Source organism: Peromyscus californicus, unplaced genomic scaffold (genome assembly GCF_007827085.1).
Source record: "Peromyscus californicus insignis strain IS unplaced genomic scaffold, ASM782708v3 Scaffold_15__1_contigs__length_86483966, whole genome shotgun sequence".
Classification (NCBI taxonomy): Eukaryota; Metazoa; Chordata; class Mammalia; order Rodentia; family Cricetidae; genus Peromyscus; species Peromyscus californicus.
Window position 1 is genome coordinate 77,502,726 of NW_026294447.1, and position 25,969 is coordinate 77,528,694.

Here is a 25,969-nt window from a genome sequence, read left to right on the forward strand (position 1 = left end):
TTCTTCTCTTCATTTTTGACGTTCAACGATTTTAATACAGGCACGGGTCTTTGAAACTGCCAAACTCCCGTGGACTACTCATTTGTAGTCATCGCCTTCTAAACCCAGCTTCTGGGATCCACCCATCTGTTCTCCATCACTGTAACTTTGTCTTTGCAAAAATGACATACAAGTGAATTATACAAAGTGTAACCTTTTGAGATTGGCTTCTTTCGCTCAGCATAATGCCACCGAGATTCATCCAAATTGATGAGCAGTCAACCATCTGCTTTTGTTCTCTCATGTATTGGCTCTGCACTCACTCAACAACACAGTGCCTGCCATCTAGAGACTGGATCATTGTATTGTCTGATGTTCAACTCTTATTAACACTCGGTATGGTAGTCAGGCTCATCTGTTCACAAGGAATACTCATTTGAATTTGCCCTAGGAGGAAATGGAAGTCCATTGTTGGGATCTGGGGGCTCTCCTTGGAACCCAACAAAGGCGGCTCAACATAGCCAGGCCTGGAAGTGGGAAGTGGGTTTGCATCCAAGGCAGCTTTGGAGAGGCTTGCTCTCTCAGACTCACGCAGTTTCTCTCCCTGTGGCCATGCACTCCATTTGCAATCTTCTGGTTACAAATAATCCAGCACATGGTGTATCGTTGCCCAAACCAAGTGCTTGACAGTGGTCCTTACTTGTAGCTCAAGCTTTAAATGTAAATTCCTGAGGAGCAATCTGATTGGCTCTGCTCATCTTTCAAAGACATCACAGGCCTCTGGTCCTTTGATCTGTCCTACCTTCTTCTCACTGTCTGGTCCAGCATAGATGGGATCATGTGGCCTCATAGAGTAGATTCCTTAGGTGGGGGTAGGAAATTTGCAGGGTGAAGCAAGAAATGGTTCTCAGCTCTAATATTTTTTTTGTTAAGAAAATGTTCTTTATGAAAGATTTCAGATGGTGTGTTCATTTCTTCACACACTATATCCTTTGATCAAAAGGGATAGTAAGAAAGGTGTATTTGAGCCAGCTTGCTAGGCCTTAAGCATACTGTTTTCACAGAGCTGTGTTTTGCTTTGTCACCTCACTGGTTTTTAGTGAGAAAAGTGATATGAAAGAGCCCTATTGCAACGATGACATCATTTTCTGTTGTTGGGGATGTTGTCCGTCTAATTCAAAGCTCCATGTGAGAAATTTGTTTTCAGCATAAACTTAAGGGCATATTTCTTCCTCAAAGGAACTGCCCGTTTCCTGTCTCATGAACAAAGAAGACTGTACAACATATTCAGTCTCTTTCTGTGTTGGTGTCCAGAAAATCCAGGTCCTATAAACCAAGGCTTAGCTTTAGCAGGTCCCAGCCTGTTATCACCTGCACATCTGTGTTTGTATTGGTTAGGGTTTCTGCTGTGGTGATTAAGTACCATGACCAAACTCGGGGAAGAAAGGGTTGATTTTGCTTACTCTACCTTATCACAGTTCATAAGCCAAGGTAGTCAAGGCAGGAACTCAAACAGATCAGGAACCTGGAGGCACGAGCTGATGCAGAGGCCATAGATGAGTGCTGCTTATTACCTTGCTCCTGCGACTTGCTCAGCCTACTTTCTTATAGCATCCAAGACCACCATCCCCCAGGTGGCACCACCCACATGGACTGGGCTGGGCCCTCTCACATTAGTCACTGATTAAGAAAATGCCCTACAAGCTTGCTACAGCCAGATGTTATAGAGGCATTTTCTCAACTGGGATTCCTTCCTCTCAGATGACTCAAGCTTGTGTCAAATTGACTTAAAACTTGCCAGCACAGTATTCTTGGCTTTGCTTGACATATTCCCATCCTTCTTGATCTTTGGCTCTGTGTACATTTGTTCCTTATAGCTCACTCATATTTTAAAGAGTGAGCACAGCTGCAGAAGGGCAAGCAAAGAAAACTAACCATGCTAGGGAGAACACTGGACTAGAGTCTCAGTCCTGGATCCAGGCTGTCGTCTTGATGTGTCCCAGGACAACTCTTCCAATGGCAAGCGTCCACTGAACTAACAACAGCAACAACAGCCATCATATACTTCAAGGTGGAGAAGATCTATGCTATCATGAAATATATAGTGAGGATTACAGCAAGAGTCTCAGGATTTACCTGAGGCAGATATTAGTGAAGTTGGTTAGCTAAGACTTGTAGCTAGAGTTTTCCTGCCTGGCCCACAGTCAGGACAAATCTCTCTCACCTGCCAGTCCCACAGCTGCTCAGACCCAACCAAGTAAACACAAAGACTTATATTGGTTACAAACTGTATGGCCGTGGCAGGCTTCTTGCTAACTGTTCTTATAGCTTAAATTAATCCATTTCCATTAATCTATACCTTGCCACATGGCTCATGGCTTACCGGCATCTTCACATGCTGTTTCTCATCGTGGCAGCTGGCAGTGTCTCTCTGACTCAGCCTTCCACTTCCCAGCTTTATTCTCCTCCTTGTCCCGCCTATACTTCCTGCCTAGCCAATGGCCAATCAGTGTTTTATTTATTGACTAATTAGCAACACATTTGCCATACAGAACATCCCACAGCAAAGACTCACTAAGCATCATCTTCCTCTAAAGATAATAATGCTCCTGGGCTGTCCTAAAGATTAAAGAAGGTAATATATCCAACACCTAAAACAATCTTTGACACTAAGTATTCAAACATATTGACATTGTTTCCTACTCTGTCCAAACGTGCTCTGCCACTGACTTCTGCTGTTGTTGTTGGATAACGGTACTGGCTGGCACATGATGTCAACGTCGATTCTTTTTTGCCCTGAACAAAGTATATTTTTATGCTTTGGTTCTTTTATTTGCAAGTGCTTAACTTATTTAACTATGTCCAAAACAGGAATCGTGACTAACTTCTTTGCCTAGTTGTAAACATAGAAAGATAATAATTCACGGGCCAGAGAGATGGCTCCGTGGTTAAGGGCACTGACTGCTCTTTCTCAGTACTCACATGGCAGCTCACAACTTCATGCAGCTCCATTTCCAAGGGATATGATGCCATCTTCTTGTCTCCATAGGCACTGCATGCACACAATGCATAGACAGACATGTGAGCAAATCACTCATACACATAAAATAATAAATCGAAAAAGTAAGATAACAATTTGGATCTTGGTATTTTAACTGAGTAGTGTGGTTCTTACCTAATACCTATTTGCAGGGGAAGAGGACTGTGACTGAGTAACTCTGGAGTCATTGCTGCTGACTTCACCTATAGACCTAGGTGAACAGACACATTGATACTCCTTTGATAGGAATTGCTCCTTGTCCTATGGGCAGCTGGAAGCCATTCAGCCTTGGCTATGTCTTTATAGTCTTTACTATAATCTGTCATGGGGCACGTAAGTATTTAGCCACTGAGAATGCCCCTAAGCACCAGTGGCCGAGAACAGGTCAAGAGCAGGTCAGCTGTTTTATAAAGCCACCAGGGGCTGGTTAAGCAGTAGTAGGTGACAAGGCATCATTTCCAGGCTGATCTGAAATGGACGGACACTGTGATCCTCTGTGCACAGACCTCAGTGCGGGAAGCCAATTAGAACATGAGTGTCTGTTCCCATATCACCTCGACGTGCCGCCCCTTGAAGGGGACACCAGTTTCTCCACCGAGAGAACAAGAGAGAATATTTATGCAGAGCTCATGAGGTTGCCCATGCACTTTCTGCCTCTTTAATGGACCGGGGCTGCTCACAAGAATGTTTTCTCATTACTATTAATTTCCTAAACATTATTCCAAACCAAGCTGTCCTGAGACCAAGAAAGAATTAGGGTGCTACATCTCAAGTTTCCAACCAGATGGCTTAGACTTAAAGCCCCAGTCAAGTATTTGTTTCTTTACCAGCCTTCGTCTCACACCCTGAACAACAGAGAAACTGAGAGCACACGGATTGCATTTTCTATCAATTAACAGCTTCAAACTTGGAAAGTCAGAAGTTTTGAACTCAAGAGTATCAAGGAAGGAACAACCACTGGAAACCTGCCTGAAGGAAACTCCAGAATCATAGAACTCGGTCTGGCCCCTTGCAGCTCTATCTTTCCTGTATAAACTTGAACTTAGAGGGACAACCTTGCTTTGGTGAGACTGCTTTCGAGCAACAGGCTAGAAGCCCGAGTCCCCAGTTTCCTCTCCAAACATCATTCCTCATATGATTTTATACAGTTTCTCTTGGGTAACCAGCCACACTTCCTCAAAATAAGACTTGCATCCCCACCCTTATTTGAAGTCTCAGGATAGATATTTATATTAATTTATATTATATTTATTTAAATTTATAATATATTCATATTATATTATGTAATATTATATTTATATTAATTATATTTATATTAATTATCTTCCCTACAAGGAGAGATGTGAGAAGCAAAGATGTAAGTAATTGTCCTGTTCCTCCCAGACAACGACACCACTGTCCAGAATCTGGGGCTGTCTGCAGCTTTCCAGCTAGATTTTCAACTTTGTGCTTTCCATTTCAGGGAACCAGATGTTGCAGGTTTAACATGCCCTGCAGTTCCACCCGACACCTTGAGACTTTCCCTCCCTTCACATCCCCCTTCTGTGACAGCCACCAGAAGTCTCCCTAAAGAGACTGAATACGGAGAAAGTGCCACAGGGAAGGAGGGGATCAAAATTCCTGGCTTAAGGAAACAGCTGAAAAAATGGAGAGACAAAGGCCACACCACAATCAAAACAATAAAACCAGCAAACATCTGGAGACTACAGTAAAATTCTGCTGTAAAATTCTGTGCGGGCCTATAATTTAAAATCTAGGTTTCAATCATGTTGGATCATGTCACCTAGTAAGAAATATATTTTATATTATTCCTCAGTAAACAGACTCACTTTAAAACAGTGTTTCCCCTTTACTGCATGGGATAAATGCTGATCTCTGCCCACCCCCCCATTTTATCCAATTCCACTTTAACCCACCTTATCTTGATCTATTCAAACCTTTACAGCTGCATTTCATTTAAAAGGGGAAGAGGTGGCTAACCATTAAATTACTTTCATAACCCACTAATAGATCGTAAGTGGTCATTTAAACAATGGTAGTTTGTGAAAATTCATGGATACAGGCTTCTGGATTCATAGACACTCAGAATTGTAGATCATCCTCTTGGAACATCATTTTCCATGTGAAAGCACCGAGCCCCACAGAGCTTATGATTCATCCTCACCCTACAGCTGGCTGTCAGCAGGGCCTGCATTCATCCTGGACTTGTGGTATGAGGCTAAGAGCCCGGATGGGATTCATCGACATGTTTTGCTTGGAAATCCATAACCTTAAGTGTGTCTCTTAAACCATCTGACCCCAGTTTTCTGTAAAATGGACTATTATGAGGATCAGTTAAATGCAACATAGGTGAGTCCGTTGTCCAAGGTAAAGAATAACTCTTGTCTCTCTCTGTTGGCCTCTCTCTAATGACCAGTGTTTCAGAAACCCCTCCTGCCTTTGGGGCAGGAAGGAACAGACTTATTGACCTTATTTTCTTCCTCACTCAGAGATGCCCCCAATGCCCTGTTCTTACCTTCTTTTCCTGATTTCTGGTTTGTTTCTTTATTTAGCACATCACTTCCTGCCGTTCTCAAAAGGCCTTTATCAATGTGTCCTGATTTGGGAGTCAAGATCAAGACTTCATCAGAAATAAACACTCAAACGTGCCTGTAACAGATCCACAACACTCCAGAGACTGAAGTCTCTCTGTGTGGGAAACAGAAGAGAGCAGATTAAGCAAATGGAAATTTATTGAAGATGTTCCACCTGGGTCTTAAGAGGCTGAAGACTTCCACAAACATCAGGAGGCATCAGTAAGAAGGTCTCATCTTCAGTTGGTTCTCCCCTAGGAGAACCATGTTTCCTAGGAGGTCCAGATGCCAAAGATTTCCTTTACTCTTGTGAGACAGGGTCCAACGTGGTCCATTCTGGCCTTAAATTTGTTATGTAGTAGAGACCAGTCTTGTGCTCCCTCCCATGCACAGAGACAACAGGCATGAACCACCACACACTGTGTGACATTTTTCTGATTGGATTGTAAGAACATGTGAAAGAGAACCCATTCTTTTATGTGGAATCCAAGGGACCATCTTGTGCATAGGTGGATTTGCCCAGAGGGAAGTTCATTTGGCATCAACTTTCTTTAGAGGTTTTGCTTAAATATTCACTTTCCTGGATGAGAGTTGTTCTTTGGTGCCTCAGGAGGAAAGGGTATGTTGTAGGCTCTCCTGGCATCTCCCAACCCTCAGCATGTTTCTAGAATGACAGCTGCCCTTGATTGCAGTCTTTTGGTCTCCTGTAACCATTGCTTACCTTGGAAGGGGTTCAAGGCACTGGTGTCCATTTCTCCAACGACCTTCATATGTTTTAGAACCAAAGTGGAAAAATTACCTGGGAAATACTGAAGTAAATCCATATGGTTATCTTCCCTTTCATATTTGAAAGATAGATTTGAAAGGGGAAGGCTCATTTTGTTCTTTTTTTTCTCCTATCAACATAAATTCTGCTCAAATATCTGGTTCAGTTTCCTTAGTAATTTATGCATTCTCAGCTCAGTGATTTTTCTGCAGAACCAGCCTTTTATGAGAAACTAGGATTTTCCTGGGGAGAAAATTGCTTTCTCTGTCACTGCACTCTATATTTAGTACATAACCACCTGTGTGACATGACCTGAGTTCCCACATCTAAAATGAGGAAGCTGTACCTGGAGAGGATATCCTTTTGTGGTGGTTAAGCGCATAGCTCTGGGAGTCAGTCTGCCTGGGCTTGATTCCTACTTTTCCACTTACTAATGGCACGACCTTGGGAAAATTACTTAATCCATCTATGTTTCAAGGCTTTTTTCTTTATTATAAATTAATGATAATAATAGTATCTATATCATGACAATTATATAAGCTAAGGCAATGTCCAATTTCAGAAACTATTATATGAGATTTAGTGTTTTTCTCATTGAAGTGACCAGTATGGTCTCCTATAGTTTTAATAGTGGATGATAAGATTATAATAACATTTACATTAGAATAACTATTTATTGCTTATAAGACTTTTCTCCACGTATCATCCTACAGATGAGAAAGCTGAGAGCCAAAAGGGTAGGTAAGGGGAGCTGGAGAGTGTTTAAGCACGTGAGTGTAGTGCCCACAGAGGCCAGAAGAGGGTGTCAGGTTCCCCTGGAGCTGGAGTTAGAAGCCTCCAGTTGTGGTTGCTAGGAACCACACTTGTTCTCTGCAATAACAGTACACACTCTTAAGCACCGAGTCATCGTTCAGCACAGATGGATTCGTTTTTAAGGAGAGCTGCTGAATGTGGAGTTGGGTCTTCTCACCACCAATTTCTGTCATAATGACACAATTTCTCACATAATGACACTATTTAGTTAAGTGTTGATACTTCCCTCTTAAATGGTCCTCTTACTGAACTCTCTCATTATATTTAAATAATGCCACTATTCTTCAAAGCACCGAATGCCACCAAAGAGCGTCCACAATGGCCCCCGCCCCTTTCTGTTTATTGGTTGCTAGTCAGGTAGCAGTTGCTGCACTAACATCAAACACACAATCTCAGTGGCTCAACACAAGTGAGGTCTAACACAGAGTACATCAGTGTTCTCAGCTGGGCAGCCACTGTGGGACGTAGGCATCTTCTTCTCTTGGGACCCTAAAATTCTTTTTTTCTGGATTGAGTTGTAATAAGGAAAACATTTAATTGGGGGTGGCATGCTTACAGTTCCAGAGGTTCAGCCCATTACCATCCTGGTGGGGAGCATGACGGTATGTGGGCTAACATGGTACTGGAGAAGGAGCTGAGAGTCCTACATCTTGTAGGCAACAGGAAGTGGGCTGAGACACTAGGCAGTATCCTGAGTATAGGAAACCTCAAAGTCTGCCTCTGCAGTGACACACTTCCTCCAACAAGACCATACTCACTCCAACAAAGCCACACCTCCTAATAGTGCCACTCCCTATGAGGTTATGGGGGCCAATTACATTCAAACTACCACACTGATTATTTAGCCACATTAATTCAGCAACATATATACCTTCTTCTCTCATTTCAATAGCAAATGTTAGTTGTGCAGGCCTGGCCCATATGGGTCTGAGGAAGCCTGGGATAGATCAACTCCAACTGGACAGTCACTTCCTGACAACCCTTTAGAAGTCATGAATTTTTGGTGATCAGTTTATCGTTTCTGCCATATTCATCCACCACTGCATCCAATCACTGCCAAGCTGTATTTGTTTTGTTTCTAAAATCTCCTTCGTACTCTGATTCTGTTCCCACAGCTATCACCATGGTCCAGTACACAGTACTGCTGGTCACACAGTAGTACCTCATCACAGCTATGTAAGCAATGCCTCTGCTTGTATTCCTTGTACTTTTCCATCTCTCTGACATGCCACAGCCAGATTAATCATCCCAAAGTATTCTTTTAAAATGCTATTTTTCAATGGCTCCATTCAGCCACAGTTCAGTAACAATGGCTGGGTTCCTGGCCATGTCAAACACAGTGCTACATATGGAGAGGGCTTGGTTCCTGTATTTAGGTTGCTTTTAGGTAGATGGAATTAACATACGTTCAGTGAGCTGGGGAGCCTGACACAAGCAGTAAGCAATGGGGAGAAGAAGAGCTGTGAACCTCGCTTGTTTACAGGAGGGAGATGCCGATCACTCAGAGATGGGGAAACAATCCCAGCTAAGGAAAAATGAATCTCAAAGACTTTGGGAAGTGGTGATGACAGTGTACTTAGTGCTGAATTTTCAGAGAGGTACAGAGATATGTCTCAGAAAATTGTCATTATTTTCTCCATGTCTGCTTTAAAAAAAAAATTAATGTAATTAGTAGAAGCTTGATTCTCAGTTTTATAGCAGATGTGAATTTTCAGCCCAAGCTAATATATTTGAGGTAGCAAATTATTCTCAAGGTTTTCTAAATGACTTTCTGACCTTGAGGTTAGAACTAAAAATGGCAAATAAGATACTGGCCTGTGCATGAATATTTCTTTCTGTATTTGATTGTCTTTTGAAAACATAGAAGTCAAGGAACTTCCAATTATATTTCAGTTCAACAGTGGTCATAAAATACATGACTTTTGACATTTAAGGTTAATTTTTTTAATTATTAACTTAGTTATTAGCAATGGTTATTAATAAGACTTCTTAGGCTGGAGAGATAATTTGGTGGTTAAGAACACTTGTTTCTTTTCCGTAGGACCCAGGTTTGATTCCCAGGACTCGCATGATGGCTCACAACTATCTGTAACTCCAGTTTCAGGGGATCCATTGCCCTCTTTGGGCTTACCAGGCATACAGGCAGTGTGAATACACACCTATAGGTAAAATACCCAGACACTTAAAACTTCCAAAACAAGTTTTTAACAAAGTGAACTTGACACTAGACAGCATGACTAAGCCAGCATGGAGGTTTTGTTTAATACATTTTAAAAAGACAATAGAAAATGGTAGACCCTGAATTCTTCTGAACTTTCAGTTGGAAATAAGTTAAAGACATCTACCTTTCTCCTTGTCTCCCTGCTTCCCCACCCTGTACCATGCTTCCTACTTCTGAAGTAATCGCCTTAGGGAACAGAATCAGTGTGAGGCAGGCTGTGCCTGATGGACATGAGTTTGGGAATTCAGTGTAAGTATTTAAGCCCCAGGTAGTAACTGGAAATACTAATCTGACAGTATGAAGCGATGCCTGAGGTCTGATTCTTCTCCCCTGCAGCCCACAAAATAAAAAGCAATAAGATGTGCTAAACTGAAAATATGGTGTAGATGGAATGATAGAAATCGTGGCAAGGAGGAAGATCCTGCATTGTAGATGTTGTCTACTGTTGCGGTTGGAGGTGGGAGACTGTGGGTAGCTTCCTATTCCTGATCAGTGAGTTTGTTTTCCTTTCTAAGTGTTCTGAGCTAAAGAACAAGCACTTGAGTTTGAGTCATGCAGTGGACTTAGTCAACACAAGACCCTTGGAAATATAAAACACAATTCAGCATGTGTATGTGTATAATATGATGGTGTATGCATATAATTCCAGCCTTTGGGAGGCTTAGGCAGGCATAGCTAAACACAGGGCCAGCCTGGGCTACATAGTGAGACCTTGTCTCAATAACAAGCAGACAGGTAGGCAGGCAGACCAGGAAACAAGAAGGGGCATGGCCTCATGCACAGTAAGCTGTAGAGGAGTCTCTTGGGTGACAAGAAGGCTTTAGGAGAAGAAGTCTTGAATACCCCTTTGGGTCAAGACTCCTGACTTGCCATTTATTGTCACTGCTAATTGAACTCCAGCATCAGAGTCTGAGCTCTAATCCCATTTCTGCCATTTAGTTTGGAGAGTTGAACAAGGTAGTGTGTGTGTCTTTCTGTGCCTAAGATGCCTCAGCTGTAAAGTGGTGATCTATCAACACGTCAGCTATTGAAACCTCAAGAAGCAGGACTTTCTGTAATAAAGACATCACCACATGCCAAGTGTTCTTAGTGACTCAGAAAAGGGAAAGCATTTATACAGTTGTTCTTATACCAAAATTAGAAGAACAAAGTATGATTCCAAACTTTTTATGAGGCCAGCATCACTCAGCTACAAAAGCCAGAAGGACAATACAGAAAAAGAAGGAGGAGGAGGAGGAGGAGGAGGAGGAGGAGGAGGAGCAGAGGAGGAGAGGAGGAGAGGAGGAGAGGAGGAGGAGGAGGAGAGGAGAAGAAGAAGAAGAAGAAGAAGAAGAAGAAGAAGAAGAAGAAGAAGAAGAAGAAGAAGAAGAAGAAGAAGAAGAAGACTGAAGGGCAGCATCCCTGAGGAGCATGCAGAAATCTTTAGCAAAACATTAGAAAATGAAATTCAATAGCACATCATAAAGATAATATACCTTTGAGTATATTATCTGAGTGTGATTTATCCCTGGAATGAAAGGATAATTCAACATATGCAAATCAATTGACATGATACACCACATTAACAAAATGAGGGATGAAAATCATTCAATTGTTTCAATAGATGCAGAAATTCAAAACTCTTTCAAGATAAAACTCCTTTTTCCCCCTTTTTTAATTAAATTTTTTTTCATTTATTTTACATACCAACCACAGTTTCCCTTCCCTCCTCTCTTCCTGTTCCCTCCTCCCACCTCCAGTCTATCCCCTCATCCACGCCTCCTCTGTTCAGAAATGGGCAGACCTCCCATGGGAATCAACAAAACATGCCATGTCATGACAAAACTCTTAGCAAGTTAAATACTGAAGATATCTCAACCTAATAAAAGGCTGTGTGAGGAGTCCATTGATAACATCATGTTCAATTGTTATGCTCATTCAATTCTGAGACCCGGAATAAAGCTAGAGGCCACTCGTTATGGTTCTGTTCAGCACAGTACCAGAACTGGCCAGAGTGAGAAGGTAAGAAAGATAAACAAAAGGCGTCCAAATCAGAAAGGCAAAATAAACATGTTTTGTAGATAACACAACTTTCTTTGTAGAAAACCTTTGCGACCACACAAAAATGTTAGAAGTGATAAATGAATTCCACAAAGCTGCAGGATATAAAAGTCAGGTAAACATATTTATTGTAAAAACAAATTACCCAGGAAGGACATTTTAAAAAATCTTACATAAACATAAAAAATAATAAAAATGTTACAGAACTAAAGAGATAGAAGATGTATATGCTGAAAACTATGAAACAATGAAAACAGACACACATGAACGAATAATATTTATTGTTATGAGTTGGGAGGATTAACATTGTTCGAATGTCCCCACTGCCCAGACTGAGCTAGATGTTCAATGCAATCTCTATCAAAGTCCAAAATATTCTCATAAGAATTTCATATGGAACCTGAAGAGTCCGGGTAGCTAAATAATTGTTAAGAAGAAGAAAAGGACTAGTGGTGTAATACTTCCTGATTTCAAAACATACTACAAAAGTACACAATCAAAACAGTATGAGATTGGCATAAAAAGTGGTACACAGACTACTGGAACAGACTTGAGAGATCAGCAATAAACTCAGCATAGCCAACTAATCTTCATTAAAGTTTTGTGGAATGATAAATAGTATTATAAAAACTGTATATCCAGATGCAAAAGGATGATTTTAAGCCTTTATCTTGTACTGCACAGAAGGGGAAAACCAACCAAACAAACAAATGAACCTAAGATCTGAAACCATGAAACTCTTAGACGACACCGAGGGAAAGCTTCCTGCTGGGCTCTTAGCAATGATTTCTTAGAGACGGCATCAGAGGAACAGGGGGCATACACAAAAGTAGAAAATAGGAACTATGTGAGACTAAAAGTCTGTAAAACAAAGAGACAACAGTGGAGTAAAGGGCAGCTGCCTTCAGAATGTGAGGAAAGAGCTGCAGCCATGCATCTAATAGTGGGCGAATGATAGAAGGAACTCACACAGTTCAGTGTGTGTGTGGGGGGGGGGAGCCCATAACTGAAATAAAACAAAAAACAAAATAACTGCAGTAGGTTTAGAGAGACACTCTTCAAAGAAGATATATGCAAATGGACAGAAAGTGTATGAAAAGGTGTTTCACATCACTGCTCAAAAGGTAAATGTAGCCGGGCGGTGGTGGCACACGTCTTTAATCCCAGCACTCGGGAGGCAGAGCCAGGCGGATCTCTGTGAGTTCGAGGCCAGCCTGGGCTACCAAGTGAGTTCCAGGAGAGGCGCAAAGCTACACAGAGAAACCCTGTCTTGAAAAACCAAAAAAAAAAAAAAAAAAAAGGTAAATGTAACCCAAACCGTGATGTGATACCACTCACACTTGTAGGGTAGTCGTTATTAAACACAAAACAAAAAACCCACTGAAACAGAAGTTAGCAAGTGCCAGCAAAGATGCGTAGAAAGCCTTGACCACTTTTACTGAGGAACATAAAATGGTGTGGTTGTGATGGAGGACAACATGGAGGCTCTTCCAAATGTTGAAAAGAGAGCTAGCACAGGGTCCAGAAATCCCTAAGGACGTGTCTGTGTTCACATGGCCATTTCAACACCGCTCACAACAGCTAAGGGACCAAGACAATATATTCATCAGTAGGTGCTGGATAAAGAAAATCTGAGTTACACGTACAATGGAACATCATTCAGCATGAAGGAGAAGGAACTCTTACCATTTTGACCATATGGATGGATCTGGGGGATGTTATGCTAAGTAAAATAAGCCAGATAAAGAAGAATGAATACTACATGATACCATTTATAGGATGAATTTTAAATGGTCAAACTTACTGAAGCAGAGAGTGCAGTGCTTGCCAGGGACGCTGGGGAGCACGAAGATGGAGGCGTTAGTCATGGAGTACAAAGATTTGATTATGCACGATGAATAAGTCCTATGCAGTGGACAGCATTGTGTCTATGTAATGTTGTAATGCATACCAGAATATGCTAAGAGGTCAGTTGTCAAGTATTCTTATTACCAAAACAATAAAAACAAGGGAGGAATTTCAGAAGAGATGAGACAGGTTTATTACAGAGCATGGCATTGGTGGTTTCACACGTATCTACTCATATCTATTTTTATCAAACTTATACATTAAATATGTATAGATTTTTTAATGTAAATCATAATTCAACAATGTGTGTGTGTTAATGTAAATCATACTTCAACAATGTGTGTGTGTGTGTGTGTGTGTGTGTGTGTGTGTGTGTGTGTGTGTACACAAAGAGGGGATTGGTTTGGGGTAAGATGAAGGCTGCTTTACTTCAAGGTGGGTTTTGCAAGGTGAGGAGGTTGGGTGTGAGTAGATTGGGACAATCACTGTGGAATGGTAGGTCCTGTGAGGCAAGGGTATTTTGTTTGAGCGATGGTCTAAGTGTATTAACTCAGGCAGACCTCAAGCTTGCAGTTTGCTTGGCTCAGCTTCCCGGGGGGGGTGGGGATCCTGGGTGTGGGTCACCATGCCTGGACAAGGCAAGGGTCTAGAAGTTAACTGTTTTACTTTTGCAGTCCTGTGTTCCAGGATTAAGTATTTCCAGGAACAAGCTGAACAATTTTTGGAATATATGCTTGGCCCTAATAGTATTTTCAGGGATATGGAAGTATATTCTGTGGTGATATTGTGTTCCCCAATATATTGTGCACCCTAATAAATTTTTCTGGGGTCAGAGAACAGAACAACCACTAGATATAGAGGCCAGAAAATGGTGGCACTCACACCCATTCCACACTCTGGAATCCTAGCATTCCAGAGGCAGAGTTCCTTCTGGATCTCTGTGAGTTCAAAGCCACACTAGAAACAGCTAAGCATAGTAACAAAGAGCCTCTAACAGAAGGCACACAGTGAATGTCAGTTGATATTAACTAGCATTGTCTAATTGCTATATTTCTCATTGTTATTTTTTGAATATGAGATATTCCTCCAGGTTTATAAACTGAACATGGTCCCTAGCAGGTGGCACTATTTTGAGAGGTTCTGGAAACCATAGGAGGTGGGACCTAGTGGGAGGAAGCAGGACATTGGAAGGGTGGGTTCTTAGGAACATCTTGACCCAGGCTTCTTCCCTAACCCCTCTCTCTCTGCTTCTTGCCTACCATGAGATGAAGAAACTCTTCTGTCAAATGCTACTGCAGCCATGATGTTCTGCTCAAGCAGATGGGGCCAAGTAATCAGGACTGAACCCCCTAAAACTGTGAGCCAAACTACCTGTTTTTCCCTTGTTGTTTATATCAATTATTTTGACTGCAGAAGGGTTAAACAAACATATCCATGTTTCCTGGAGTCAAAGGAAACCCCACTCTGGTGTCTCAGTATCTTTGTATACACGATTCCTTAATTATAGGATGACTTCTCTCTATGACATCTCAGAGAAATCCCATCTCTCTTTATGATCCTTTGATGTGTATTCCTCTGGCTTGTCTTACATGGTCACTCATACTAGGAAGAGATTCCTGTCTTTTAAACTATAAATCTGTTTGGAGCTCTCAATTTTGATACTATGTTTCATTTTTTAAAACCTATGATAGTTGTTAGATATTGCTTTCATTTCATTTATTGCTCTGCTAAAATACCCTGAAAAAGTACTTTAGGAGAGAGAGGGTTTGTTTTAGCTTATAAGCTAAAATTATAATTCTAGGTTATAGCTCGTCATTGTAGGGAAGTCACAGCAGCTGGAGCTGAGTGAGCTAATCACATCACATCCATAGTCAAAAGCAAAGAGAAACAATTTCATACATATTAACTTGCTTGCTTGTTCTCTACTCACTTTCTTTACTCTTTCACAGTTCAGGAGCCCTGCCTAGGGAATGATGCCACCTACGCTGGGCAGGGTCTTCCAACATCAGTTAACATACTTGAGATAGTCCTCCACAGCCCATGCCAATGTGGACAATCCTTCATTAAGACTCTCTTCCCAAATGATTCTAGATTGTGTCCAGCTGACAATTAAAGCCAGCCATCACAGATAGCATTTATCCTTTTAGGTTTTTAAGATCATGCATTTCTATGTCTATACCTCTTCCCAGCTGCTCAGCCCAGAGCCCCGCCCATGCCTGTAGTGATTTTCTAAATGTTTGCTGATTTAATCGATGCTATCAATTATTACCACCTATAAAACTCAAGCCCCTAACAAGACTGCACCTTGGGACAAAGCCTGGGCCATTTTGTACACAATAATTAATCTAATGCTTTGAGCTGTTTAGAAATGTGACTGGATGATTCCAACCAAGGATTTATGTTCAGATGTCAACATGAATGGGGATATATGTGTGTGGAAATAGCAATTAGGGCATGAAACTTTCTATAGAAAGCTGTGGTAAGAAAATCAATAGATCTAATTGTTAAAGTCATAAATTTGATCCAAAGAGCCAATTTCAAACATAAATCATTAGATATAATTTATGGCTCAAGACCTAACAAGAAGGACAAGTTCATAAAATTACCCCATGGCCATTACTTGGGAGGTGACCACATTTATCACTGTTTCCGCTCCTAGGGTCTAACGGTTTCCATCTTATTTTTTGAGGTTAAGCTTGGAAATAAAGGCCTAATATTTTAAGTTGGAAACTAATTAGTTAATTTAATATTTATTAAAGTTCTATACATAGTTTATTAAATATTTTAATGAAAAACATGTCATATTATTTTATAACAACAGCTACCATATTACAGATGTGTTGCTGTATTATACATTATTAACTAAAGCAACTGTTACAATAGCCTTATGAAGCAAGGTTTGTTTTTTTTTAAATCTTAATCTTTATTTTCTCTGGAAGGAAACTGAGGTTCAGGGGTGAAGAAACTTGTTCAGTATCTCTTACTTAAGTTTGCTTCATTGTGAAGCCACATTTTTAAACACAGGAATAACTGAATACACACACACACACACACACACACACACACACACACACACACACAGAAAGAGGGAGAGAGAGAGAGAGAGAGAGAGAGAGAGAGAGAGAGAGAGAGGGAGATTTACTACAGAAAGCTTATTGGAAGTGATCAAGGCAGATATTGTTCAAAAAGTAGCATGCAAATGTCAAAAGTATACTAATTTTTTTCTAAGAAATTTACACAAGTTTAATTATATACATATATAAACTCAACTAATTAAAATATGATGAAAAGATATATATTCCTATTAAGTTTTAGCAAAGTTACCTAATAGTTTTACACACTCTCATAGTGAGGTTATGGTTACAACAGATACATACTACATCTATAAATAATTGCAGAGGTAATAGCCCAAATAATAAAAAGACATCAAAAACTCCAAGCTTATCACACTATTGACTTACCTCAATTAATAAGCAGAAAATGAGCGTGGGGCTTTTATACCCTTCAACTGGCCATGGAATTCACTGCGTTTTTTCTTTCCTATTAAGAAACCAAGCATAGCAAACATGTTTATATGGTAACATATGAACATATGAATATGTATAATATATGGTAACATATGAACATGGCCAAGGATGACAAAACTAACCACTGACTTTACATTTAATCATTTAAAAATTGTTCTGTATTATTTTTATTAGTGTGAATAAGTCTTTTGTGCACAATGTGTGTTGTGGGTACACATGCTACAGTATGCATGTGGAGGTCAGAGGACGATTGTTGTGGGGTCAACTCTCTTTTACAACTTTTACATGAGTTCTGGGATGAAATTCTGGTCATTAGGCTTGTGGGACAAGCACCCACTGAGCCATCTTGATGGTGTAATGTTGAAGTTCTTCATACAATAGTGTCTGTCTTTGCAGACAGTTCCTCCCTTCCTGGAATTGTGAAATGGAGCCTTTCTTCTCCTCATTTGTGTTTCCCTTCCTCAGGAGAGGGCTGGCACTGTAAAAGCATTGTGCTTTGAGTGAGGGCATTTCTGGTTTTCCCTGTCTGTAGTCGGAAATTTTCTCTGGTCCTGCCAAGCTCCCGCAGTCCTGCGGCCCACTTATAAAATAATCACTCAGAAGCTTATATTAATTATAACTACTCAGCCATTAGCTTAGGCTTATTACTAACCAGCTCTTACACTTAAATTAACACATAATTCTTACCTATGTTTAGCCACATGGCTTGGTATCTTTTCTCAGTTCTGCCTTGTCATCTTGCCTCATCTGTGTCTGGCTGGCAACTCCTCACTCTGCCCTCCTCTTTCTGTCTCTCTCTTGGATTTCTTGCCTGGCTATATCCTGACTCACCATAGGCCAGAGCATCTTCTTTATTAACCAATCATAGCAACACATATTCACAGGGTACAGAAAGACATCCCACAGCAACCTGTCTTTTACATTTTTAACAGGGGTGGAGAAGCACCTGGTTCTGGACAGAATGGCTACTGCCTTCCAGGACATATCACTCACAGTCCGCTTCTGTTTTCAAGTCTTCAGTAAGTCAGTGGGATTGTCTGAATACATTCCTTGCTGGCCATGTGTGTGCACCATTTCCTCCTGAAAGTGCAAGCAGTGTCCAAACTATCCATGCTGTTGATTAGATCTTTGATCTAACGCCCACATTCTCCAGGTTGCTCATTTCATAGAATTTTAGAGCAGGGCAAGAGCTTTGAGACTGTCTGGTTTCCAGTTTATTCATTGGCTTGGAAACCCAGGCAGATCCAATGATGCCCCAGTCATGGCCCTTGTCCAGCAGCATCTATTCCCTTTGGAGATTCATTAGAATTGTACTTGTTCGAGTCCAACTCTACACCTATAGAATCTGAAATCCTGGCTGTGGGATCTAGAAGCCTGTGTTTCAAGGATGTTGGATTATGCTATAGAATGAGACATTAGGTTGAGCCATTTATCCAGGACCATGTAGTTGCTGGCCAGACGTGATCCTGGGCTTTTGGATACCCAATTCTGAACCTTTTGTGCTTGATCATTGCTCATCAGTCTTGCTTGAGTTTGCAATTACCATGCTTTTCCCTTCCTGGCAACCTTCGGAGGCTGGATTTATGCATTTCATTTTAATGAGGTCCAGTCTAGCTCCTTTTTCTCCCTCTCAACTTGCTGAGAGATTTTGAGTTCAGGGGCTATTACCTAATTATATTAATTTCGTGTCTGGAGATTTTAACAACAATTTCTTCGTGTTGAAGTGTTAATTTGACCACAAATCCTTGCCCTATGCAGAGGCACAGTTAGTTCTCTGTGCTCAGAGATTTTTCTTTGCTTTTTAAGCAAAATGTTCAGCAGCTAAGCAGATGCTTTTCCTCTTGCTCTTTTAGGGAGATGAGAAAGGCTGATGCCCTTTCATACACAATTTTCTTTTTCTAGTGACAGTTTTCATCCTTTCCTGACAAAAACCACACATCAGGATTATCCCTTTCAAGTTCCTTCTTAAAACCCCAGCTTTGGTGCCACTTATTGGTGCCCCTTGTTCAAAGAACAGGTTCCCCAGAAACTTCTGAGGCTCATCTTTTGCCTCAGAGGACCCCAGGCAAGACAGAAAGCCCTGTCTGATCATTCTTGCCTGTTTTTCAGTGATAGACCCTGTGCAGCTAGACTTCCAAGGGGCCGCCATCTTTTAAGCTCCCTTTCCACTTGTGTTTCCTGTGGGCTTCCATCCTCTGGTTAGGTGGTTGGTGTGGTCAGGAGGTCCTGGTAGGGGGACTGTGGGGTTCATAGCTTTTCTTCCAAGAAAGAAGTTTCAGTAGGGGCTCACATTTTAAAGCTCAACTATTCTGGGCTTATTTTAAGGTTCAAATGGGTCCATGAAATTCAGAAGGTCTTGAGAATTGATTCCTTACTTCCTTGTTTTCCACTTCTTCTCAGGGGAATTCTTTCTTTCAGAGCTTTTTCTGGGGTGCCTGGGACAGTCTACACTCAATATGAAGGGTTCTCAGGAGGCTTCAGGGTCCTGGGGCTGAACTCTAGAATAGAATAGACTCCAGTGAGGCCACTGACCAACATTCAAGCCCATTCTGATTGGACCCAAAGAGCTTGGAGTTGACCTGGTTACCCAGTGGCTCTGCAGGATAATGATGGCTCTGAGACCAAAACCCCACGTATTGTGGGCGGTGGGGGGGGGGGGGGTAGCAGGGGCAGGTGAAACCTTCAAGGAGTTTCTCATTTTCTCCGTGATGTTTGCTATTTAAGGTTAAATTTTCAACACTGAAAATGGTAAATGTTAATGTTCATATGATAACTCAGAGCTTGGGCTTAAAGGAATTCATCTTTGTCTGGTAATTATAGTTACATATAAAGTTACTGATCAAGTTGTTGAGGCCCTATTGATATATAAAGAACGGCAAAGATGACAATGACACTAAGTACAATTTTGGAGCATATGCATGTTATAGGTTTCCTGGGTAAGCACATTATGGGCATTGCCACCAATATGCTACCCTTCCATAAAACAGCTCTCCTTAGTCTTCAAAGGACAGACAGACTGAGATTCAGCAATTACTTATGATAAGCACTTACTAAGGAAGAAATTTACTCTCTCTCTCTCTCTCTCTCTCTCTCTCTCTCTCTCTCTCTCTCTCGTGCAGATTGGATGTAGAGGTAAAGTATATTGGCTCTGAAGTCAAACTTCCATGTTCAGATTCTGACTTATGCAGTAGACCTGTTTCTGCCTAGCCTAACATGTCCATTGGCCATCACGAAGCAGATTTGCTGCCAAGGTCTACAGAATGCCTTAGTCTGCAGACATTGTAGCTACAAAAAGAAAGCAACAAGCACAGTTAAAGGTAGATCTGTGGTAATGGTAGTGGGCTTGTTAACATCCCCTGTTAGGGGCAGGAAGAGAGTCGTGAGATCCTCATCTAAGATTCCAGTCATCATTAGGAACACGAAAGTCCTCATGCCCACAGATCTCCAGGGAAACCAGGAATATTAAGCACTCAGGATTGTCTTGTCAATGGAAAAGATGTAAAACATGTTCTTCCATCTAGAAATCTGGGAATTGGAGGTGATTAATAGCCTGGTGATCTGTGTTATCTATTGGGCCAGGCTATATAAAGCTCCTACAACCAGGACAAGAGGTGGCTAGTAAACTAAATGATCCTTACTTTACCTGTATATCTAGAGGCTCTCCCAAGTTCCCACAACCAGGACCAGAGGTGGCTAATAGTCAAAGTGACCTTCACACTATTGGTATGACCAAGCCAGGTCTGATCCTTCCTTAGGCCCTTAAGCTAATACAGGTAGGCTGTCTCCAGAACCTATCTTCTTGGAAGAAATGACATTTAACCTGAGTTGAGTTTTGATGTAATTACACTTCTTTGTGTACCAGGGATTGTATTCTCCCAGGAAACTTTTTAAAACACGGGATTATATTGTGTTTAAATGCATCAGACTCCCTGAAGCTTGATCCAGGTCGAGGAAGTCAATCTGAAGTTTTCTGAGTTTTCATTCTCACCTCTTAGCAGTTCACTTCCCTGCCTGCCGTGACACCTGCAGGGACCCCTCAAGTCACCACTCTTTGTCCTTCTGGTGCCTATGGACTTAAGGCATGCTTGGATATGCAGGAGGCAGAAGGTTGACTGGAGGTGGGGGCTCCAGCAGTGCAGATCTCAGGGGTTGGCATTCAGAAGCAGTCACTCACGCTCCTGTAAGGAACCATAAGAAACTCATTAGTTCACTAAGCCGGACTTGGATGGAATCCTTTCTTTGGCTGGCCAATGCCCTCTCTGCAGTGAATGATGTTTCTTTATGACTCCCCAGGAAATGTAATGCAATACCCAGTTATCTCCTTGTACCCCAGTTTCTGTAAAGTAGGCATCATAATGTTATCTGCTTCCCAAGGCTAGTACAAGGATTTAAAGTCCTTATACATTAAGTGCTTAAAATAGTAACTGCCATAAAATAACCCATTATATGAGTGTTAGCTATTAAGAAAATGCAAGGCTGAAAAAAAGATTATTTCACATTATTTGCCAAATGCACTAATCCTTTACAGCAGCTTTCCAAATGCCTAATTCTTATTTTCTACATTTTGGAGGACGTGTAAAACAATTCAGTACTCAGTAAGAGAGTCCAGAAGGATATGTAATTCCTAGAACAAATAAACCATTTGTCATTTCTCTGCCACTCTCCCACCACCTTCAGAGTGCTCTCTGGGCACCTTGCATCTTTGTAACTCTGTGGCTGCAAATCACAAGGCAGCCAGGGCTGAATCCCATTTACAGTACAAAGAAATGGGCAGGGAGAAATGGGCTTAATTAGTAAGTGATGTTCAAGGTAAAGCCTTTACAAAAGAGCTAACTGTGCTGTGTTAAAGGGAAGAAATGCGATGAAAGCCGCCATTACCAGGCAGCGGGATGATGCATAGGTTTCCTTGGCCTCCGCGTGCCATATCACATTTGCTTAGATGTCCCAACCCGACTCCAATTTCAGGGGTAGTTCAAAGCTGAGGTTTCCCAGGAAGCAAACCACAGAGCTATGGGAGAGCCTTGAAGCTGATGCCATCAGATGTATAACCACTCTGGCCAATTAACAGGCCAGCTTGGGGAAGATGAAGGTGAAGAAAACAGGGACTTGGCTCCTGGAGCTAGAGGTGAAAAACAGACATGGAGATAGCTAATTACACATGCAGTGAGAGATTTCAAAGCCTGGGCCTGGGGAGAAAACATCTCAGAGATGAATTTGGCTGGTGAGATAGGAACAACTAAGCCAGCATTGGCAGCTCAGGGATGGGAGGGGGCCAGGTGAGCAGGGGAAAGGGGGAGAGAGCGCGCATGAGCAATTCAGCCTGAGCTCTACCATCAGCATGGTCACTTGCCAGTCTGGTGATGCAGATATATGTATCTATAGCTGTAAGACTGAGGACTTTAAGATCTTGGCTATTATTCTTAATAACCTCTGCATATGGGTTCAATCCTAGCCAAGGTTCATGAAGAGACAGAAAGTCTCCAAGAAGTTGTTAAAGGAGACTTGTTGGAAGTATGACTCATTTATATGAATTAAATGTTATCTTGGCTTCTCTGTAGCTCATGTATCCTGTTAAGCTGACAGTGGTCGTCTTAGAATTTGTAGACATTACAGGAAAAAATTCAAACCACAATCAGTTATTGCTTTCTTTATGATCGTTACTAAGGTTTACATTGTTGATTCTAGAATTCTCTATCTATAGAGTTTAGAGAGACATTTGACCGCAGTCAATGACTAGACTCTATTTTGAGCATCCTAGGATTAGAACAATGTATGATTATAGAAGGCTGAATGATATTTGAGACAGTATGTAAACTCAGGACTCCTGACTGTTCACTCATTTAACGAACATTTTAGGAGGCCTGACTATGCTCTAAGGACATATGAGGGACAAACGGCAGGGACTGGAGAGATGGCATTGACCAACATGGCCCCTGCTATGATAGCATTGAATCTGTACATGTGTTTGTAATAGTACATACTAAATTTCATGACAGACACGTAGAAAGTGTAGTAGACTATTGGTACTTGTCTATTTGTTTTCCACAGTTCTCAGCCCATTGCTTTTAATATGATGTGTGATTAATTCTCACTAATGCTATGTGAGGGCAAGAGAAGGGTCTGCATGCTTGCTCAGGTCTTGCCTTGGCCTGGGAGACCACATATGCTAGAGATGATAGCTATGACACTGAGAGGAGCTGCCTACTCTCTTTTAGACGAGATATGAGAAATAAACTTTAAATGTCAATGTCATGGAAGACAAAGACAGACTGTGGCAATGCTCCAGACTAAAGGAGACTAAAGAGACATGATGACTAAATGAAATATTTCCTCTATACTGGATCCTGCATGGGGAAATGCTATAGACATAGTTGGATCAGCCGATGGAATAGGACTATGGATGTCAAGTTAGATTTCAAGAGTATTACATGAATGTTAAACTGTGGTGTAGTGGGTTTCTGTTTTACCTATGACTTTGAAGTACAGCCCCTTGGGATGTAGCAGATAACTGTTCTACCTATAACCTTGAAGTACCTGCCTCTGGGGCATGGCCTCAGGGCTACCCTTAAGAACTTAGACCACTTACACTGCTCTCTTCTCTCCCAGTAGGCTTGGATGGTGGGGACTGAGTCAGGTGGCAGAACAGAGTGCAACAGTACTTCAGCCTTCCAGGACCCTGTGACGATTCTCCTATTCTGTTTTAGTGAGTTTTCTTTCCTAATAAATTCCTTTTACCCTTTAAGCAGACTCCTGTGGATTTCTCACATTACTGTGGCATAGATGTGTACTATAGTTAGTGGAAGGCCCGCCTAGTCTTAGCATGTATCCACCGAAGTGTTTAATGGCAAAGGACTATAATTCATGTTGTTTCCCCTCAAATACCAGAGTAAATGGGGTAAATGTTAACAGTAAGAAAATTTTTATAAAGGAGGTATATGGGAGCTTTCCATTCTATTTCTAGTTTTGCAGCTTTTTCTAAGTTTGAAATTATTTCCAAATTAAATGTCAAACAATAAAATGTTGTAGTGCAAAGTCATCACAATTTAGGGGTGTATTGTTGCTGTAATATAGCCCATGCTGTTTCAGTTAGCAGAGAGTGAATTAGGACTACATTGTAGGGTAAACAAGCTTCACTTAATGAGACAGAAAAGGGGTGCTAGAAGAAAATGTTTTGAAAAAGGTAGAAACTATCCAAGCAGAGGAACTGGAATTGGACAGTGCATTAACATCCAAGATGGCTGGAATGTAGAGTTTGAGGGAAGAAGAAAAATGGACAGAGCCAGGTCCTGAGATGCTGTGCGAACCCTTTGGAGTTCATATGAAAGACAGAAAGCCAGGAAAAGATTTAAGCAAGAATGAGACAGTCAGTGGATGAGAAGATGGCTCAGAGATTAAGAGCACTGGCTGCTCTTCCAGAGGATCCAGGCTCTTTCCCCAGCACCCACATGGCAGCTCACAACCACCTGTAACTCCGGTCACTGATGACTTGACACCCTTTTCTGGTCACTGTGGGTATCAAAAACACACATGGTACACAGACATACATGCAGACAAAACACCTCTTTGCAATGAATAAATAAATAAATTGACAAGGATAAGATGGTTAAATTCATATTTTAGAAAGATTATTCCAGTGATAGAATGGATTAGAAGAGAAGATGACACCTATAATAAGAAAGAGTCAATGGGATAATGGCCATAGGCGTTGGGGAGTTTGAGAGCTACTTAGAAGAATGCAATCTTTTGGCCTGAGTAACTGCAGAATGACAAATGCTAGCCGTGAACTCCTGGATTCAAGATGGAGAAACAGGAGACGGTGCCACTAGTTCCTGAACTGAGAAGTAACCCAGGAAGAAGGTCAGATTCGCAGAGTGGAAATAATGGTGCCAGTGTGGACATTTCTGCTGGGGAATTCCCAGGGAGAAATGTTCAGGGCACAGGTGGGTAAATGATCCAGGGGCTGATGAAAGAGTCTAAGGCTTCAGAGAAGTGGGAGAGCTCTCAAGCCCCTGTACAGGAGGGGAGAGGCTGATAGCATGAAGAGGATCCTGAGCAGAAGCCGAGGAGACACCAAGAACGTGGATGAGTAGAGGATCTGGAAATGAACCTGGGCTTCAGCAGTTTATAGCTGTTGCTGCTCTTGGGAGACAGTTGCTCTCTGTCTTACCTCACAGTGTAGTAAAGCACTGCTAACTGATAGCCAGAAGACTGCATGGATTATGATTTAGACACGTCAGAACAGCATATGTTCTCATCCACAGGGGCTTTCTGCATTGTTTAGGGATGTCTAAAATTCCTAGGTAGGATGTTGACATCCCCTTTACACATGGGAGTCAAGAAGTTTTAAATGTTTTACTAATTGTTTTGCAGAGATTTGGCTGACAATCTGGGAACAGGGTGTGAAGATTTTGGCCTTTAGATGTAGTATAATTTCTACATTAATTATTTAGAGGTCATGACATACTACATATGCCTACTGTCTTAGTCATTGTTCTATTGCTGTGAAGAGACACTGTGACAACAGCAACTCTTATAAAGGAAACCATTTAATTGAGGTTTGCTTACAGCTTCAGAGGTTTAATCCCTTATCATCAGGGCAGCAAGCATGATAGCATGCAGGCAGACACGGTCCTGGATAAGCAGCTGAGAGTTCTACATCTAGATCTGTAGGCATCAGGAAGAGAGAGACACTGGGCTGTAGCATGAATCTTAAAGGTACTTATTAATAAAAATCAAACCTCAGGCCAGTTATTGGGGTGAATACTGGAAGATCAGAGAAGCAGAACAAGCCACAGCTACCTCACCTTGCCAGTTGCTCAGCTGATCCTGTTTCCTCAGACTGGAAGCCTTTGAGTGCTTATCCAAATGAATCTCAGCTGAACTGCTTCTCGAAAGCCTGAATGCTTAACCAGCTAAAAGCTTCTAGTTTCTGGTCCTCAGGCCTTATATACCTTTCTGCTTTCTGCCAACACTCCCTGGGATTAAAGGCTCACTTTCTGGGCTTAAAGGTGTGAGTCACCATGCTTGGCTGTATCCTAGAACACACAGAGATCCAGGTAGATCTCTGCCTCTGGAATGCTAGGATTAAAGGCATGTGCTACCATTGTCTATTCTCTATGTTTAATATTGTGGCTGTTCTGCTCTCTGACCCCAGATAAGTTT

At 41.5% G+C, this 25,969-nt stretch overlaps 1 long non-coding RNA gene across 4 annotated transcripts in view; it reads left to right on the forward strand.

The window, feature by feature from the left end:
- Positions 1-23,658, forward strand: part of LOC128111187 (uncharacterized) — a 129,844-nt gene extending 106,186 nt beyond the window's left edge. For 3 of the 4 annotated variants that reach the window (XR_008218517.1, XR_008218520.1, XR_008218519.1), the window contains one exon: positions 5,572-6,514. This is a non-coding gene — a long non-coding RNA (uncharacterized LOC128111187). Of the gene's footprint in view, positions 1-5,571; positions 6,515-23,413 lie in introns of those variants that run through there. The other variant, XR_008218518.1, reaches the window with a different exon arrangement.
- The last annotated feature ends 2,311 nt before the right edge of the window (positions 23,659-25,969 follow it).